This window comes from Papaver somniferum, chromosome 1 (assembly GCF_003573695.1).
Source record: "Papaver somniferum cultivar HN1 chromosome 1, ASM357369v1, whole genome shotgun sequence".
NCBI lineage: Eukaryota > Viridiplantae > Streptophyta > Magnoliopsida > Ranunculales > Papaveraceae > Papaver > Papaver somniferum.
The window spans coordinates 124,712,798-124,734,633 of NC_039358.1; the positions used below are offsets into that span (position 1 = coordinate 124,712,798).

General features: G+C 36.1%; 1 long non-coding RNA gene across 1 annotated transcript; it reads left to right on the forward strand.

The window, feature by feature from the left end:
* The first annotated feature begins 55 nt into the window (after window positions 1-55).
* Window positions 56-1,522, forward strand: LOC113332513. The gene is made up of 4 exons (XR_003351552.1): window positions 56-190; window positions 319-384; window positions 517-595; window positions 1,494-1,522. It is a non-coding gene; the product is annotated as an uncharacterized LOC113332513 (long non-coding RNA).
* Window positions 1,523-21,836: the final 20,314 nt, after the last annotated feature.

Here is a 21,836-nt window from a genome sequence, read left to right on the forward strand (position 1 = left end):
ATCTGTTCCAAAACAAAGATCGAGATCAAAAACTATTCATCATTTGCTAACCCCTAAATCAGAGAAACAGATCGAAAAAGTTTCAGATTCAAAAACCAAAAAAAATCAAAAGAAACAGTTTCAGATTCAGTTTCATTATTCGCCGTTGTTACTTTCCTGTTGATGAAATACTCCGACGATTAATCACTAGGTAAGTTTTGATTTGAAGCTGTTAGTTTTGATTCCTGTTGTTACTGATTCGTGGGTCGAAAATTTCTGAACTAGGGTTTGTAATAAGATTACAACAAACATAACTCATTCTGACTGATAATTTTACAGATCGGAGAAGGAGAACAATCGTTTGTGCATAAAATCCATGAAATAACTGATTAAATAGAAACAAAGGTAAGTCATGGATGTGATATAACTGATTGATTTAGTGGATTTCATTTCTGAGATGTTACTGTTTGAAAACCCTAGAAACTCTAAGTTGAATTGCAATCAACTAACTTGATTTTATTACTACATCAACTGCAGATTCAGAATCAAATTTCTTTTGGAATAAAAATGGTGAAAGGAAAAATGAATCCCCCTAGAAAAGATGATACAATTACAGGTACTAAGTTGTGAAAACTATTGTTGTCATGGTCTCATGTTTATTTCTCATATAACGCTTGTGAATATGTAATTACACAGACAAGGACATGTGTAACTATAAGTTACACACTCAAAATGTAACCACTGACTGTGTTGTGGTTTGTATATTGATTGTGTAACTTATAGTTACACATACCAAGTGAGCCTGTCACCACTGACTTGCCTAGGGATGTGTAACTAGTAGTTGCACATAAAAAATTGGTTGTGTTTAGGATGTGTAACTTGTAGTTACACATAGAAAATTGGTTGTGTAAATTGAAGTTACTCATTAATATGCATGTGTAAGTTAAAGTTACACCTTGTAGAATGTCTAGAATTGAGTGTGTAACTTGTAGTTAAAATCTACTAACTGAAGAAATTTAAAAGTTTCTAATGTAAGTGATGCTTTTGAATGTATAACTACGCAAACAAGGGCCTGTGTAACTTTAAGTTACACATTCAAAATCTCACCACTATGTTGTGGTTTGTATATTGAGTGTGTAACTTGTAGTTACACATACAAATGAGCCTTGCAGAAGTGGTTGTGTAACTTGTAGTTGCACATCTTAACTGTGAGTTACACATTCAAGATGTTACCAATGACTTGCAAAGTGGTTGTGTAACTATAAGATACACATTGAAAATCTAATCACTGACTTGCCAATTGACTGTGTAACCTTAAGTTACACATGCATAATAACATAACCTTCATATGCATGTAAGTTAAGGTTACACAACACAGAATAGAATGATTCAGTTTGTGTACTTGGCAAATACACATAGTTTGTAACATGATTTTCATTTTGTAGTTAAAAACGAGTGTATTTGATAAGTACACAACATACTGACTCATGCTATTTTTTGTGTGATGTGTACAGGAAACCTAAGGCAGTCGTTGAATGCAGTAAAGGATTTAGTAAAGGTGATAAAGCCTATAGGACTGACTGATAGGGCTCAAAGATATCTTAGGAGAGCTGCTTACGGAGAACTCGTAATGATGTATTACGATGACTATGATACAACTGTACCAACTACAACAAGACAGATAACTACCAACAAACACGGCGTCTTGAAGCTCTTGAACTGCTTTGACATGGATTGTGAGACACCATGTTCATTCAGGTTTTCTGATGATAAGATTATAGAGTCTACACCGGCAAAGCTGGCTGGTATATTTTGCATGCAGAGGATTGGAAGCAGAAAGGGTCAGAAGCTGTTAAAGTACTATTGTCCTAGTGATTTGACTGACAATGTTTTATACAGCAAATACTTCACCGATATCAAATCTACAAAGCATCAGACGACGGTGACTAAGACAAACATTTTAGAGAAGATAAAACAACTTATGGCAAAAAGGAGAAAAAGTGGGAAAAGAAAGAAAGTTGATGAAAAGGATCTAGTTTGCCTGATAGGTCTTTATCTTTGCTGTGTATTGTTTTTTGGCGACAAAAATGCCAATGGAGTGAACGCGAAATATCTTAGTATCGTTGAAACTTATGATACGGTGCTCAAGGTGTCGTGGCCTGATTTAATACACGAGCACTTGTTTGAAGAGATTCATACTAATCTTAGTTGTTTGTCAAATGTGAAGGCTTGTGTGCAATACCTACTGGTAAAAAGCTTGTGTGTAATTTCTATTCCAGCAGTTTTAGTGTTACGTGATGGATATTTTTGTTCAATCGACTAATTAAAATTTATATGTTGCAGTTATTGTTTGCTGAACACACGCCAGCAGGATTAATCCCGAAAGTTGAGAACCACGAGGAAGATATCCCGAGGGTTGGGAGATGGGATATATACCAGATTTCTGATTACATTTGGAAAACAGACATGACACAGTTTTCGGTAAGTGTTATATGTCAGTTGGTTTAGGTTTTGTAAATTTATGGTAATGTAATTTAGATAAAGCTTTGATGTAATCAAAATTGTCATGTGTAGCTATAAGTTACACATTTAAATGTGCTTGTGTAACCTTTAGTTACACATATCCACTTTACATTAGATACATCTAATGTGCTTATGTAACTATAGGTTACACATATAAATGTGCTTATGTAACTTTAAGTTACACATACAACCGAAAAAATGTATATTTAGAATGTTCATCTGTTAATTGCAGCCAACTCCTCCTAGCTTTGTGGCTGAGTTTTCACAGCTTGAGAAGCAGCTGGGTATATCAACCGTGGTACCCAGCAAGGACGACCTGCAAAGTTGGCTGAAAGCGCAAACTATTGAGAATAGCCATCTGAAAGAGCAACTGCAAGAAAAGCAAGCAATGCTTAAAGCAGTGTATGCAATTGCAAGAGAAGGGATATCAGAAGGGGACCTTTCAGGAACAGCGGAATTCAAGGTTCACAAATTTAGTTGCCAAATTATCCAAGCAATGGGTATTGATCCTTACAAAGTGACCCAGGAAGAGTTTATGCAACATGAAGATGATGTACATGGAGATGGAAGTACTGAGCAAGAGAAAGAGAAAGATGACGCGGAAACTTCCTTCAATGAAGAATGTAAGTAGTTGTTCATTTTTAATATGCTTCTTTAACTTGATGAGGTACCCAATTAGTTGACACTAAGGTCTTTGAACCTTTTTAATTTCATATTTTACTTGTTCATTTTTAACTTGCTTGTTTAACTTGATTAGACTTAATAAATGTTGAGTAAACTGATCATATGGATGTGTAATCCCTAGTTACACATGCCACATGCATGTGTAACTTCTGGTTACACTAGTTAGATGCATGTGTAACTCCATGTTACACTAGGTATCCATGCCATATTCATGTGAACATGAAGTTACACATATTAGTTATCCAAGCCAGTCGATTACACATGATATATTCTTCTTGAAATTTTATTAAAAAAATTTAACATCATCATCATCATCCTAATTCTCGTTTCAATACTTGTGCAGTTCCATGTATGAGCCTTGCAGCTGGAAATACGCCAACAATTCTGCAAGCTCAAACTGCTGCAGAGGGGCACAAAAGACCACTCAGGACATATAGTTCGAGTATGAAGAGTGTGACAACTTGCAAGACTCCACCAAAGAAAAAGCCTGTCGCAAAGCAAAAGCCCACTCCTACAAATAATGTTGATGAGGAGCAGAAGAAAGATGTTGAAGAGACACCTGTTACGGATGAGGCACAGAAGAAAGCTGCAGATGGTGGAGTTGTGGATGGGGCAGGTGATGATGTAGCTGCAAAAGTCAATGAGGATACACCTGGAACTTTTGATGACAGTTCTGCTTCAACACAGTTTGAGGACTCCATGGTGATAACTGCTACAACACCGCAAACACAGCCTGACAATGCTCAGACCTACAGTTTGGTCCAACTAGGAGCTAACCCTGATGATATGACGAATGTTGAAGTGAGTGAAATGATAGATGAGATCGTCAGCAACATTAACAAAACTGAACATGGACCCGCAGTGACGGAGAATGCAGAACCTACCTCAACTGGTAACCACTCTTCCGTTCTATGTTTTGTTTGTAATGGAAGTGTAACTTCAAGTTACACATTGTAAAAGGCATGTGTAGCTTGAGGTTACATACAATACATTATTATTTTGGCTTGTGTAACTTTAAGTTACATACATGTGCTAATTTTACTGAGATTCTGCCTATATTTGTTTGTGCAGCTACAACGCAGGAAAACGTTTTTAGCCTTGGATTAGAAAAAACTCCAAAACCTGCAGGAGAGTTACTAAAGGAAGCTGCAAATACAATAAGAGAAAGGCAACCATCATTAATACAACAACGTGTGCTGAGGAATAGAAAAATCCCAACACAAGATCTGAAACAATATCAAAGAAATTCAAAGAGGATTAAGAAGAAAGCTAATGAAGAAGAAATGGCCGCAGTTCCAGAAGTAGAAGAAGATAGAATGGCTGAGGTTGCTGAAGAAGATGATGGAACAATGAGAAACGATGTGAAAGGTTCAGAAGTTATCGAAAGGCTGGAAGGCGAGAAAAAGAATAAAGTGCTTGAATATTTCAATACTCATCCGAAAACGTAAGTAGCTTGACTCCAAGTAGGCTTGATTCTGTTATTGATTGTTGTATTTTACTACTTGATTCTGTTATCTTGATTGATAATAGTTTACTTCTTTGTAATGCAGAGACATTGCTTGGATAGAATGCGACGAAGATGGTAACCAGATGTTTGATATATCTGGAGAACTAATGCTACAGCTTACAAAGAAAGAATCCTATTTGGAGTCAGAATTCATCGACTTCTACATTAGCAGATTGAAGACAAAGATGAACTCTAACAGCAAATATGACAAAGCGATATTCCTGTCGCCAAAAGCATACGTAAGTACTTCAATATATTTAAAATCTTATTGCATTTATAATGTGTAGTATATGTGGTAAGATTATGATAACATACTCAAGATTTTTTTTCCAGTGTAAAACCCAAGGCCCTGTGTGTAACTTCTGTTTACATAATCACTTGTTCATTTGTAACTTTTGATTAAAAATGTGAGTTTGACATTCCAAATGGTTTTTGCAGATCTCTTACTTGAAGGATTACGAAGAATTCAAGAAATTTTGGATTCCGAAGCTTGCGAAGGAGTATGTCAAGTACAAGAACGATGCAGTCAGACTTTTCGCCCCAATGTGCAACAACAACACACACTACACACTTGCTGGAGTATGACTTGAGGAGCTCTAATCCTTGGTCCTACATGAACTCGTCAAACGTTAAGGAACTCAAGGGTGAACACCTTCTTCAAGCCAAGAAATATGCATTTGCAATTACTACAGAACTCAGACTACGCTGTCCTTTTGCTCTTGGGATGAATGAAAATGCCAAGAATCTCAATGCGCCCCCACAAGGTACAATTCCTGACTGTCTTCCATGTGTATGCAATTACATGAAGATCAGGATGAAGAATAAACCACTTGACAAAAAATTAACCTCAACTATGATGCTATGGTGGACTGACAAGCTGAACCGCATGAGAGGAAGCATGCTATACAAGATTCTTTCGGATCCATCTAGAGATGTGTAAAGCAGTCATTAGGATTAGAAAAAATTCTATACTCGCAAATATGTTTTAGCCACAAACAGATGTTAGACTTGGAAAATATGTTGTTAGAAACTTTTAAATTTCGTCAGTTAGTAGATTTTAGCAGTTCTTAGTTTTGCAAAATATTTTTGGGTTGAAATTCTTTGAATTAAATTTTTTTATCTTGTTAGAACTACTACTGCTGTGTGTACAGGTTTCAGAAAGTATGCAACAGGTTAAGTAACTACACATCTTAATTTGATGCAGAAAGTGTAACCTGAGTTTACATATACATTTATCATGTGTAAGCTAATGTTACACATCCATATATTTGAGTGTAAACTGAAGTTACACAAGCCATTGATCGGATTGTCCAATAAATCAAAATAAAGTTACACCAGCATTTATCATGTGTAAGCTAATGTTACACATGCAATCACAGCAGTGTAACTTCCGGTTACATATCCATATATTTGAGTGTAAACAAAAGTTACAGAAAGCATTTGACCACTGATCAGACGTATACAATAAATCAAAAATAGAATAAAACGCATTTCAACTGTGAACTGACAAAATCTGAATGAATCATCCTTACACATAATCAACGTTGAAGAAAAATAAAAGCGTTTGGTCCATGAAAACCAACATGAAGAAAATTAAAAAAACAAATAATCAAAGATAAATAACAATCAAATCATTAGTTGCAGAAATGAATTTTGTTAGGCTCAAGCTAGTGGGGTGTGAACTTCCGAGGATTCCTGCAACCTGCCTTGTTGTGACCTGTTTCCTTGCAGTTGCTGCAATGAACTTTCCTCTTCACCTTCTTCTCGTGTTTACTTATAATCCTTTTCCCTGGTGGTCTACCTGGATGCTTCTTCACGGTAGGTGGGTTGACGGTGTCGTCTGGATGATATTCAACAGGCCTGTTGTAGTTGGGAATCGGTTGGATGGCATGCATATAAGTCTTCCTAAAATAGTCGCTTGTAAAATACGGTGAAATGAAATCAATAGCCTCACGTTTAATCTTGCGTATGGCTGCAAGAGCATGAGCACAAGGAAAACCATATACGCGCCACCTGGAAGAAAACAAAAAACAAATCAAAAATCAGTTAGTTGCACATACAAATCATAAAACACTCAAAATTAGCTAGCTACAGGTGCATGTACAGGATGTGTATCTTTAAGTTACACATATAAAATAAATTGTAACTATTATTAACACATGCATATATCTAATGTAAAGTGGATATACACATTCTTAAACAAAAGAACATACAAAGAGAAGAAAAAAGCATAAGAAACCAAACCTTTGACAGGTGCAAGTCTCGTGTTCGAGGTCCACCATGTGAGACCTTTCACTAATAACTTCAAACACGGTAGGGCTAGCAACCAATACTTCCCAAGCCAAACCTTCATCTTGAAGAGCCACAAGCTTTTCTTCATACTCAGGGGTTAATGGAGTCATCATATTAGCACCAATTTCACGACGCTCCGCCATCAAACACATTATTTTCCTCCTAATCTGAAAAGGAGAAAAAAACTCATCAATGCATAAAGTGACAAAACATGAAATAAAAAGACAACAAAACACACACACACACTCAATTAACCTGATCAAGAAGAGCAGATGCAGGCATCTTCTTGTGAACCAGAACCCAGCTATTGACTGATTCTGCTAGAGTACTAGATGTTCGTCCATACCGACAACCTTTGAAATAGGCATTCGCATATGCTTCAGGTGGGATTGTCTCGATGTAATCAGCCACCCAATCGCAGTTCAAATCTCTAATCTTCTGTATGGCTTTCGCATGGTTTTCAGGTGAGAGTGCGTATGTCGCCTCTCGGAAATGGTCCATCACAAGTGAGTACCTAGGATCTGTTGCAGTGATGGGTATATTCTTCGTCAAATGATAGTAGCAGAAGCTGTGGAACCCATCTGGATAAACAAGTGGAACACCTTGCAAGAGTCCTTCATGGCGATCCGAAAGGAAGGTGATTGGCCTCCCATCACCAACAACTTCTTTCAAATTCCTTAAAAACCACTCCCAGTTGTCGATCGTCTCAGAATCGACTAGTGCAAAAGCAAGGGGGAAAAATCCTACAAAAAAATTGTGCAGAATCGAAAGAATAATAAGTTTCACACATGCTAAAACAAATATTTAACTTAAGGTTACAGATGCTATTTTCTTAGTTACACACTGAGTAAAGTAATGTGTAACTGAGAGTTACACATGTGTAACTGTTAGTTATTTGTCAACTGAAGTTGTTCATAAAAAAAAAAACACATAGAAAAAACATACCTTTACCACCATTGATCCCAGTAGCTGCCATCAAGCAACCTTTGAATGTACCAGTCAGGAAAGTAGTATCCAAGTATACCATTGGACGACAAAACCGGTACCCTTTGATGCATGCAGCAAATGCGATGAAAATCCGCTGGAACTGTTTATTTTCACGTTCAAACTTTATCACACTACCAGGGTTGGTTTCCCTTATAGCATCAATATACCATACCAAGTGCGAGTAGGACTTGACATCGTCGCCATAAATCGTATCATAAACCTTTTCCCTAGCATTATATGCCTGGTAGTACTCCATGTTGATCCCATAGTTGGTCTGGAAATCAGCAGCAATTTGCTTGGGCTTCTTGTGAGGATTTTTGCGAACTTCTTCCTCAATCAAACTAGACGAGAAGCTGGTGGAGTAAGTTTGGTTCAAGTTGCGTCCACCAGCACCACAAATGTGCTCAGGGTTATAAGACCTGACCTGAAGAGATTCATACAAAATATAAACAATTCAACCAAAACACAATATGGTGCCAAAAACATCATGTGTAAACCAAAGTTACACATACTGTAACAAAACATAACATATGCTAAGCATTAGATGACAGAACACGGAAAACCTACCTGAAACATTTCATTCCTTTCATCGATAGAAGCTGCATGGAATTTCCAGCCGCATTTTTCATCTGCACACTTAGCCGTGAACCTAGAACGCTCATTGTGAGTTACAATCATTTGGAAACCAGTGCGAAGACGATACTTGGTAAAAGCAACCCTGACTTGCTTAACTCCTTCAACAAACACATGGCCAATATCACCAAGAACCTTGGGCCAACCATCCGATAACAAAGGTTTCGCTGGCTTACTTTTATCTTCCAAATACATTGCAACAGTAAGATTGTTTGTGGACGAAGACGAACTACTAGACCCATTAGAAATAGAAGAATCTGCCCTAGAGCTAGAGGAAGAGGCCACACGAGGAACATTTTGCAAGAAAATATCAACACTGGTCTTCTGTTTACTATTTGTGATAGATATAAGAGCTTGCAAAGAAAAATCACAGTCAAGCGGAAAATCTTTCCCACTTTCTCGAAAGAAGAAAGTAATACCAAGTGGAGTATACTGCTTCCATTCCTTGCAAACTTGTTCCTTAAACTCATCAAGTTTGATATCAGTATTAACACGCAGGGTAATGAAATCAGAAAAGTAGCGAACAACAGCAATGCAACTAACAGCAGCGCAACTAACAACAGCCATGACAACCTGAAAATATCAAATACACAATAAGAATATCAAAATTTGAAAACGAACGCAATTCACTCGGGGGCGTTGCCCCCTCGTGAGAAGTATATTCTATGCGGCAAGCTAAATATAAGTAAAAGATACAGATGATACAATTGTTTACAAATAAAACATGTTACAGGACATATATATGTAACTTCAACTTACACATTCTTCAAATACAACAGGATATATATGTGTAAACTAAAATTACACATGTTGTAACTAAAAAAACATCTGCATCTTCCTCACACATGCTTAAAAATACAAAGAGGATATATATGTGTAAAATAAATTTACACATGCTGCAACTAAAAAACATCTGCATCTTCTTTAAGCATGCTTAAAATACAACATGATATATATGTGTAACCTCAAGTTACACATACTTAACAAAAAAAACAGCATGTATACAAATCAATTTGAAGTTGTTTTTTTGAAACAAAATTGTTTCTTCATACTTCTCTCAGTATCAACAAAAAGTAAAACAACAAATTAACAGATCGCACATGAAAGAACAACAAAATAATTCAAAAAAAAAAATTGAAAACAGATCTGAAATCAAAAACAACATAAAATTCTTACCTAGATTTGTTGTTTTCTTTCTTCTGAAACAATGTTTATTTTGTTCCTCTTCTCAGTATCAAACAAACATGTGTAAGCATCAAAAAACATGTGTAAGTATCAAAAGTGACAAAAATAGATCGAAACGGTAAAATCAAAATCAATTGAATTTGAAAACTAAATCGAAATCACAATTCGTACCTATTTTGATTTATGTATTCCCAACTGTCTTCTTCCTCTTCTCAGACTCAACAAATTCGAAACAGAACAAAAATCGTAATCAGTAGAAGATCGAGATTCAAAAAATCGATGACAAAACTAGTGAATCAAGCAACAGAAAAGCTAAAAATGAACAAACCTATTTGTTGTTCATCAATGCAGCTTCACTATCTCGTCAGATCTGAAAAACAGACGAATACACCTCAACGAATTGAGAGAAAATTCGTTTTCTTCTTCTTCTCGTTTATGTTGTTCTTCTTCTCGTTTTCTTCCTATCAAATTAACGAAAATCAGTATGAAACTATCAAAATTCACGAATTCTTCTGAAGAAAAATCTCCAATTCTGTTTCTGAACGAGAGCGGAGAGAAGAAAGAGCTGAATCTGATTTGGTTTTCAGTTTCTGGTAGGTATAAAACGTCTATAAATAGGGAAGGTTAATTTCGGTATTTTTACTTTTATTAAAAATCCTGATGACGTCAGCAATCCGGGAAAATTGAAAACCAGGCCCCAAAAAAAATATTTCTGGGCCTAGAAATATCAAAAACGGAAAGTGTGGAGTTGAGGGTGTAAGATCCATTTTGTGGGGCTTGTATATGGTTGAACCCATATAGTAGGGGGTTCTAGTATTTTTCACTAATTACAAAGGTTATAGAGTAGAGATGATAATTACATTAAAGGCCGTTGAGGAAAATGTAAGGTCACAGGTCACGCTAGTTCTGGGGTAAAGGTACACGAATAGGGGTGTACATACCTTATCCATACCCGCCAACCCTACTCTACCCGCCAGTTTTTTAACCGTATCCTATCCACTATTTGGCGGGTAGGGTGGCGGGTAAAGATTTTCTTAACCGCCAGTAAACGGGTAGGGTGGCGGGTATAGGCCATATCCTACCCATCCTACCTAGAAGTGCACATACCCTACTCCTACCCGCCAACCCTACCTTACCCGCCAGTTTTTAACCGTATCCTACCCTATCCATTATTTGACGGGTAGGGTGGCGGGTAAAAATTTTCTTAACTGCCGGTAAACGGGTAGGGTGACGGGTATAGGCCATATCCTACCCACCCTACCCGTTGTGCAGCCCTATACACGAATGATGGCTACATTACATATGTGTATGCTAGTTGTGAGTTTTTGTACCGAGGGTGTGGGTCATGGGTGTGTGGGACTTAGAAGATGGGGCAACCTATTCCCCATAGAAAAGAAAGCATTTACGAGGCTACGGCGCTACACTTTATGATGGTCCGTGGAACCTAGAGAATTTGTTAAATCTCAGTAAACATCTATCATCATTTTTCAATCCTAAATAAAAGAGGTTATCACCGCTAGATTTTGGTTGCACTGTAATGTAGTCAGAAATGAACTAATACACCTCCGAAAATAACCAAATCCATAAAACATTCACCTATTCTAGACAGACAACAAGAAAAATCGATCCTCACATATTTTGGGAATTTGTGGGTTTCAATGGACACTGCCACTTGGGGAGTTTAGCATGGGCCACGGGTATTTGTGTGTGGCGATTTTTTGTGGTATTTTTACTCGGTCTGTTGAGATTTTTTTTGTAAAACATTAGACATGTAACATTTGAACTTCAGTAGACATTCACTTGGGCAAGAAAAGTCATATCATCTGAATATCCTGGTATGTTATTATCTGTGAACCCAACATGAAAAGCAATATCAACTACAACCATCTCGGTGGATTGTGTCAATCCTAACTTAGATTGGATCAAAATTAATACAGATGAGACGGCTAGAGGACAACCTGGACTTGCAGGCGCAGGTTTCATATGTGGGGATTCAGCGGCAAAAACTGCGATAGCAGTAGAGCAACCATTAGGCATCACCACATCGATTATTGCTGAGACTTAGGCCATGTTGATTGCATCCATAACGACAATATAATGACCAAAAATACAATTCGAATCAGATGTGCTTTGGTTCCTGAACTTTGATACCAAACCTCCATGGTATATAGAGGGTATGATTGTTGAAATCAAATTAAGAATACACCAAATTATGCAATGTGTTATCCAACGCAACTACAAGGAACGAAACCAGACATCGGATGGTTTGGCGAATCATGTAGCGGATGGCAGTCAGACGGGATGTTAGAGCACTGCTCGGTCGAACTCGCAAGTTTTGCTATCTCAAGCTTGTTGTCAAAGTTGGATGCACAAGACTATATCTTGATTGATCTAACATTTAGAGTATGGTAGTTGAGTATCAGATATCATTGAATAACCCTCAAAGATTGAAGACTGGAAATCAAACGAAGACATTTAGAGAACTTCGTAACCAAAGAGGTATGTGAAGACTAAATCATCTTATTTGCCCATGGCATTTACCATTTTATCTTTATGAGACTATATTGTATGTTTTCAGTAGATTACATATTGTAAAGAAGAAATTTCAAGTCAAGCTTGTCTTGATAAATCTTTCGAAATATGTTTCAAGCAATGGATTTTCATAGATCCTTAAGGCCTATCCCTGTGCACATGTCAAACAACATACTTTGCCACTTTTGCACCCACTATGGGTATGGCGAAGTGGCAAACGTATGTGTCAAAGTTTCAAATATACCACTTAGGCATACGCGACAGACATTCCAACGAGCGATAGAAAGTCCATCGCTTGAGGGTCAGAAAAACGCCAGCGCTAGTCTTTCTAGCGCTCGTCAGTTTAATCATCGTTCAGCAGTTCATGGTCCAACGGCTAGAATTTTCCTGATGCGTGTCGTTAATGCGACAAATTAATAAAGATATTTCCCAGTAATTAACTAGTAATATAGCGGTAGTAAGTGATCGTTCCCACAGAGAGCTATGTAATTGATAGGTTATTTGAATCAGAAAAATAACGTAAAAGACAAAAGGGGATTGGTTTGATTAAAGTAAATAAAAATATAATAATAAAAGAAAGAGATGATCAAGGAATCCTTCGTCGTTACCAAGCGATAAATGGATTAATATACTTATTTATCATTCGTAAGAACCATTCATCACCAACCATGGAATAACTTCTAGATCAGTGTTATCCCCAAAAATCCTTTTACCACTGGATTCGGAAGTTCACGACTACCAGATTCTATCCAACGAACCACCAAGTAGTAGATCACTCAAGATGTAATCCAGTCGAACGCTTTAAGCTTTGTGAATTTAGGTTGATCCCAGTAGTTGAACTCTTAGATCAAGGTCCACTTGTTGATGTTGTCTTCACTCGCAATAGATCCACAGAATCCCTCTGTAAGGTCTCGCGATTTCTACTTGTGTAGAGATTTAATCGACGATTACTTATCTCATAAATTCTACTAGCGATAGAACAATCAATAGACTAATCTAGTATGCATCCCAAATCAATCGAAGAATCACTCATAAACCCTAGATATGGTAAAGACAAACGATGAAGATAAAAACTCTCAATATATTTGTATTAATAATAAAGCTTCACGCTTAGAACATTGAATTCATCCTTAATCAATAAATGATTTAGCTAATCATATTACAAAGAAGATGAATAATGGTGGTTTTCCCCTAAAGGGGTAAACCCTAGGTTTTTGGTGTAGAATAAACCTTAGCTTGTGATATTAGATGATATACTATGATGAAAGGCCCAATACCTATTTATATAGGTTTACATTGCTTGGCCATCAAGTATCTCCGTCGGTTAAGGAACTCGACCCGAAATTACAAAGGAAAGACCCTAACCGTGAATTTTGGTCTTCACAAGTATGCATACCCCTTCACATACTTAATTTTGTAGTAAAATCCTGGGAAATAAGTATGCATACCCGTTTGCATACTGAAAATCCGTTTGCATATCCGTTTGCATACTTTTCTTGTCTTCGGTTTTCGATAAAAGGCTTGTTTTCCCCACAACTTCTTCGTCTGAACTAGGAATGACCTTATTCTTTTTGCACTCTTTTCCTCTTTCAATTCTCTTCAATATAGTGATGAGAAATCATGAATTTGAATGAGTTAAGATTGGTCTTTGGCCGTCTCTTGATTTTGAGCGTTTTGCTCCTTTTCGTCGCACTTCTTCCACTTCTCTTCGACTTGGACACTTAGAATACTTCTCTCATTAGCTCTTTTCAGCACTTTGTAGCTCCTTTTTGGATGATTCACCTAATAGAGGCAAATAAGAGAAAACAAGAGTAATAATACGAATACATGCAAGAATAATAGCTAAAACAAGTATGGACAAGACACTAAAATCATATGAATTATGCACTTATCATTTCCCCTCTAAGAGTCAAAATCATTTCAACTCACACCAAATTTTTTAAATCTCTCTAGAATTTCTTAAACTCGCGCATGTTCCATACTTTTAATCACTCTTCAAATTTTTCAAAGAGCATGGATAGAATTTTTAACATGGTTGAGTTCATAGAAAACGAACATGTTACCGTGAATCAAAGAGTTGTTAACCGATCCAATGTGCAAAATCAAACAAAAAGACATCAAAATAGAAGACAGAGTCAAAAATCTACTATTGAGGAAGATGAATGTATTTGCATGAATTTTGTTTTTTTTACTGATCATCCTATCATTAGTGGTGCACTCCGTGCCCAACCATTTTGGTAAAATATATTTGAGATATTTCAAGATGAATCAATGAACCTCAACAATCGCGATGCCCGCGGGTTGAATCAGCGTTTTAATACAATCAATAAGGAAATTATTAAGTATGTTGCTTTAGTTCAGCAAGCGGGTCGAAACATGAGGGATGGTGAAACCATGATGGACCTTGAACAAAGGTTTCGTGCGGAATATCATCACATTAACGGAAAATACTTCCAATTTGGAAGTTGTTTTGAGATTTTGAGAGTGTTTCCTAGATATAATCCAATTTTTATGTTTTAGTTTCTTAATTGTCAACTTAAGCCTAAGCAAAAGTTTTAATATTTACTTTATTAGTTAAAATCAATGTAGTCAATCTTGGCCGAGATGGCTGAGATCTCGCCGAAAATTCCGGTTTCGGCTCTCAAAGTAGCGGAATGCTTAATTTCGCAGAGGTCGGAATTTGGACGGAATCATCTAGAATTTTTGGTTGAATCTCGGGTGACTCGGTCGGAATTAGGGAAAGTTAGTGGAAGTTTTTGAAATTTGTCTGGATCTAGAGTTTTCTATTATTTTGAATGAAGACTTGTTTCTATAATAAATTGGTGGTTATTACACACAAATATGTGTGAAAACGTTTGAATAATGTTTGATATACATATTGTATGTATAAAATTCGAAACGAAATTTCGGTAGTTTTTTCGAAATTTCACCGAGAATCTCCCCGAGATAAAGTTGTCCCAGTATCTCGGTCCGACCTAGACGAACCAGAATCCGGAATTAACTACATTGGTTAAAATTAAAATGTAAGACTAAATTAAGGATAGAATGCAAGCTTAAATTTCAATAATACGAGTCAAAATTTTTGAATTCATAAAAGCATGTGAGTTTTTTTGATAAACTTCGAATTAATCATTAAAAGTCATTTTACAAGACATAAAACTAGACAATAATAAGTTAAAATATAGACTATAAAAATAAAAATCTGGGACAATGTTCTTCATCTTGTTTATTTTGTTCATTTCACACAATTTCCAATCAATGCGCTCATGAACTGAGTTTACTTTGTGATCTTCTTATTTGGCTTCAAAGTTGTTTTGCCTTGATTTTCCTTGCCTTGAACTCTTCTTTCCCTTTTCTTAGTTGCAGGTTTGAGTTGGTTAATATCCAAAACTTAGTACCCCTACACGTACCTACACAATAGCGAACTAATAAGATGCTCACCAACTATTTCACAAATATTTTTGGCATTGGTACAACTCTCATAAACACTTATAAGACAACTTTGTTCACTAAATCACTTTGTGTTTGTGAATCATGGTTTAAATCTTGAGTATTAGATCATGGATTAAAGTCTTCACTTAGGTTGAAGCAACTCTTAGGATGTAAAGGACGTCATCTAAGGGAATCAACTAAGTAGAGCCTTACGAGGTTCAAGAGATGTATGGAGCACGACTGCAGCTGAATTGCTTGGAGGGTTAATCCAGAATCAACTGCATTCCAGTATGAAGTCTGATAGTAGGATGGTGTCTGTAGCTGATAAATACAGTTTGGTGTTTAAAGCTGGACGAGATCATGCGGTTTTTCTACAAGTGCAGTTTTCCTCGTTAACAAAACTTCCGGTGTCTTGTGTTTTTCCTTTCCCGCATATATTGTTTTATCATTGTAATAGGAATATCACAAGTAGTGCATATCCAATCTAGGTGTTTAAGTCCTTATTAATTGTGATAAATAACGAAGCTTGTTTTTGTTGAATTTGTATCTTGAAAGATAGATAACAAGTTTCGTACTTAGCAGAATTCAGATTCTCTTGATTTAGATACAACTAGATTGAGCTTGGATATTGACTTCTGAAATCCTCCAATAACTCTTTTACGCAGTCAGGTTCACGACTTTATTAATCTAGACATATTGATTATGGAAGGGAAATAGAAAAACTCTATATACATATTGTTTAGTGATTATTAATTTAGATCTACTTGAAATTGTATTAGGTTTTTTTCCATACAGGAAGCCGAACAAATAAGTTGGTAGTGCACTTGATACCTTTTCTTTTTCAATTGGTACGACAGCAGGCAAACACTTTTAGACCTAACAAGTATGTGTTTATGATGATGTGAATCTATGGAAAAGAGTTCAATTTCTGTTAAATTATCACCAGCCTTTCGATGGCACAAATTATTTATGGTGGAAAATAGTTATGCGCTCATTCCTTCAAGATTGTGATTTTCAAACATGGGTTCTCATCGTTAAGAGGTATAATCCTCCAACAGTTCGAGAAGGCGAAACAATTATTAACATAACTGCATATAACGATACTTAAATTATGATCCAAGATCTTCAACATCATGTATTTACGTGCACTACATCGAAGCAAGCTAAGGATATATTGGAAACTGTATTTGCAGGAAGTACCTCAGAAAAGGAAGCAAGGCTTCAAAACCTAACTTCTGACTGGGAAAACCTTCGTATGGTTGACGAAGATTCGTTTGGAGAATTTAATCACAGGTTATCTGAGATAGTGAATGCCTCTGCAGGACTATTTCCTCAAGGGATATTGTGATGAAAATTCTGAGATATTTGCTAGCTCGATACGAGTCAAAGAAACATGGCATCACTGAAGCAAATAATCTCCGAACACTTTCCAAAAGCAGTCTCGTTGGAAAGTTAAAGATCTTTTGTTACGAGCAACGCACGGCTAAATAGAAAGCTTATGCCCTTGAAGTCGTGACTGGATCAAGTCATCCTCTTCCAAAGGTTGGCTTATCTTGGGTTGACGGGTATTGAGACGATCACAACAAAATAGACTCCATTATGTCTATGATCATATAACAAGTCAGGGAACTCCTCAAGAAACGAAGAAAATATGATCTGGAACGCGGTTCTATAAATCCAATTTTCAGGACAACAGATCTTCTCCCCAAGATGAAAATATCTTTCAGTGCTTCAAATGTTGTGGCTTTGGGCATGTGCAAAAGGAATGCCCTCGTAAGAAATACTATCAAGGAAATGGTGTTCTTGTCGTTTTCCTTGATGATATGCCTGATAGCACTTCCCTGAAGGTTATGAAGAAAATCCATCTCCCACAACAGAAACATTTGTAGATCCTTATTTTGACTTAGATGACGAGTCGGATAAGGAGATTCTTGAATTCTTGAGTAAAAGTAAAGAAATTCACCGAGAAAATCTTTAACTGAAGAAAAACTTGAATACAGTATGTTAGAGCACTGCTCGGTCGAACTCGCAAGCGTTGCTATCTCAGGCTTGTTTGTTAAGTTTAGTTGATCAAAACTATATACTTGATTTCTAGTCTACTTATAGCTATGTCTCTGATTAGGATAGAATGTGTAGTTGAGCTTTAGACTTCACGGCGTTCACCAATTGAAGAAGAAGATCTACTGAGGAGCTTGGAGGAACTTCATCAACAAAAGGTATGTGGAGACTAAAACTTATCTATCACTTAGAAGTCTATTCTATTTTATCTTCAAATGAAACTAAGACGTATAACTATATAGACTTTTACATTATACACATTTGATATTTCGAGCCGAGTCTACCTCGCTTATCTATTTCTCGAAATACGTGTTGAAAGATTTTTGCTTTAGCTATGTTCATCATATTCTTGATGAGTTTAGTTGGAAACAATTTATTTGTTGGAAACTAAATAGTAAGTCAAAAGATGATCATGTGAAAATTATCTTGAACATCTTACATGATTTGTGTAAGACAGTCATTTGATGTTAACTCGGGAAGTTTCGTATTGATCATTCGATCACTTGAAAATTACTTGAAGCTAATAGTATGTATGAGATTACCATTATCATCTTCTAAGGATGTTTCAATGATTGAAATAAGAGTTTAGAACGATTACCCATGTCTGGATATAACACGGTATGCTTATCCAGTATGCGAACTGTATTGTGATGATTCAGGTCCGGAACTCTTGTTTACGTACCTAGTATGCGAACGAATTTACCTGAGAAGGCCCGACACTCTTGTTTGCGTACCTAGTATGCGAACGGGTTTACTTGAGTTAGGTCCGAAACGGTTGTTCACGAACCGGGTTTGCGAACGGCTTGACTAGGTCAAGGTCCGGAGCTGCTGTTCGCGTACCCAGTTTGCGAACACAATGGTTAAGTTCTAAAATCGGTATTGTATGATTCTCATGCTCATGAACTAAAATATTTTTTTATTTAAGGAATGCAAATTAACTTTGCAAACCATGGCTTAATGTTCATGAATTGATTCTTGCATAAGTACTTTGTACAATCATGAATCAAACCGATTTCGTTTCAATTTGTTCATGAATATTTTTCTGAGATAGTTAATAATTGAACAACTCTATTTGAAACACAATTAGATTCATTTAATTATTTATCATGATTGATTGATCATCATATTTGATCTAGAAGTGTTAGATGAATACAACTAAGTCAAAAGTGTTCATATGGCTAACTTCGGTTAACTTTTATTGAGCCAACCCAATATACATGTTTAGGTACGGTTACCCATATCTAAATATAAGTATATTTCATTTGTGTGTAACAAGCTAAGACCATCTAACGGTGGAGATTGATTGCTTAATTTCTAAGCAGGCTTAGCTTGAATCTTAAATCAGGAATTCATTTAACGGTGAATATTGAATGCTATGTTACTAAGCTATCTTAGCTTTGATTCTAAGCAACCCTGATTTGAAAGACTATATAAGGGAGAACTCTATAAACTAGAAAACCTAATCCCGACACTTTCTTGTGTCCTAGTTGCAAACTAGAGTCGATTCTCCTTTAACCTAGGTTTTTCCAAAATCATTATTAGGTTAACGACTTGAAGACTTCATTTGGGATTCGTGAAGCCAGATCCAACTATTTTCTCCGTAGTTATGTATTCTGATCTTACTTGTTTTATTGCATTGAGTTTTATCTTCTCTAATATTTACTCGAGATTCATCTCCGATAGGTAATATATAAAAGTAATCACAATAGTTCTTCGTCCCAGACTCTTGTGATTCCGCAATAACTTCTTCTGTTAATCTGTTAGGTTATTATGAGGTGACTAATATTTCTAGCCTGCTATTCGGGAGTATAAGACCGGATTATTAGTTGGTTCATGTTCACCTTGATTTTTATACCAAAAGACAGAGAAAAAAAAGAATAAAGGATAGACATATATGTGGAAGACAAATTTGCTTATAAGTCTTTGACTTTGGGTCGTAGTAACTCTTAGTTGTGGGTGAGATCAGCTAAGGGAATCAAGTGCGCAGAATTAGTCGTGGTTCTAAAGGCGTAAGGAACGCGACTGTACCTTAATCGGTGTGAAACTTGGTTAGGGCTCAACTACATTCCAGTCCGAAGTTAACTTGTAGTAGGCTAGAGTCTGTAACAGCTTAATACAATGTGGTGTTCAAATCTGGACTAGGTCCTAGGGTTTTTCTGCATTTGCAGTTTCCTCTTTAACAAAATTTCTGGTATTTGTATTATTTCTTTTCCGCATTATATTTGTTTATATAATTGAAATATCACAGGTTGTGCGTAGTTCAATCAGTTGATAAATCCGACCTTGATTTTTGGATAGAACTTGATTGACACTTGGGCATTGGTCTTTGGTACCATCCAAGTTATTTCTCATGTCAATCAGGCTCATGGATATCTATTTGTTCGATTTGCTGATTGTATTGAGAAAGAGAGATAAATATCTTTGATATATTTCTTGTTTGAGTCTCACTTTTGTGGTGGTGCTCTCATAATTATATTGGAGTTTAGTCCATACAGATTGTCGAACGAATTATTGGGTGTGGTTGTTATACCCCCGCTTTTTCATAGTCGAAACATCTCTTCATGTAAAAGATCTAAAGTTTGATAAATTCAATAAGAATTTTACTGAAACCCTACCTCTGAAAGAAAAAGAGATTGATACCCCTAAAGAGTGATCTACAAAGGCTCTTCAGAAAGTCTGACAAGATCTTGGCCATGCTTTTTTGTCGAAATTCTTTTGGAAACACTAGTGCTATTGGGTTTAAGAGTGGTACCTCGTTTACCAAAAACAATACCTTTATTCTTGCTGGATCTATTGAGGATGATGAGAAAAAAAATTGGTGATAACAAAGGAGCCGAATCTCAAGGAGATTACCTCTCTAAACATTGTTCCTTTTGCGGAAGTAGTTGACATGTTCAAGAAAAGTATCAGAGATTCAAAAAGAATAACAAGATTATTGTAGAGATCCGTAATGACATGCATAGGATGAATCAAGCCTTGAAGAACTTTAAAATTGGATTTTATTTTAAGCCACATCACGAGAAAACGACAAGGAAAATCATGAAAGGTAAGAAATTACCAGATGATCATAAAAGTACAAATAACCTTGTTGTGCCCGCCTACGACACTATTGGTGCGTTTGAAACTCACTTCATCACTACTTAATTGAAGTGATATGTGCAACCTCAATAAATTAACTCGAGAATATGAGGTTGGCATAAAAGTCATCATGAAAACTATGTTTTTTGATGTCAAGGCTGCTCATGTATTTATGTTATAGCTTTTTTATGATTTAAACTATTTTGTAATTGTTTTATGAATCCAACTGTCTAGTTCATGATTCTACCTGAAAAAAGATAACCAAAGGTTTATATTGAACTGTCGAGGCTTTGCTCCAATAAATTAAATTCTTTAACACTGTTTTTTCCAACTACGTGTATGTTGATTGTTCAGTCATTACTATCCTCTTTGCACCACAATTGAGCTTATCTGACTCTACTACGTCACTAATAGTTAATCCAAAAGTTAATGACTCAATATCGGTATAAAATTTTCCTATGCTCTTTGTAATGAATTCTCCATGCCCATCTGACTCCTAAACAAGAGACACGAACAGGATCCATGAGAAGTCTTACATAATAAGCTAAGGAAAATATGCGCTAAGATTATCATAAAGTTGACATTTTAACTTAATGCTTCAAGAGAGAATTACTTTGTTCATAGATAGACATATAACAATTATTACAACTTGATAATCATAAGAGAATTTCAAAAAGTTTGTATTATTATGATGTCTTAAAAGGTTCACGATCGGACTGGCTTACACCTAACCGTGTCGTACTGGTTTCACGAACTCCTATATGGAATGCTTGAAAGACCAGTTTCCTTATTTTTATGGAATTCTTGTCTGATGATTCTCATATGTTGTTCAAATTCCTTGAAATAGGTATAAAATTATGGCTCCAATAACTAAAGGTGTTACAAATAAGGATCCTGTAAAAGCTGTCAATGTTTTATTTTTTTGAAGGAATAAAATTATTAAGAA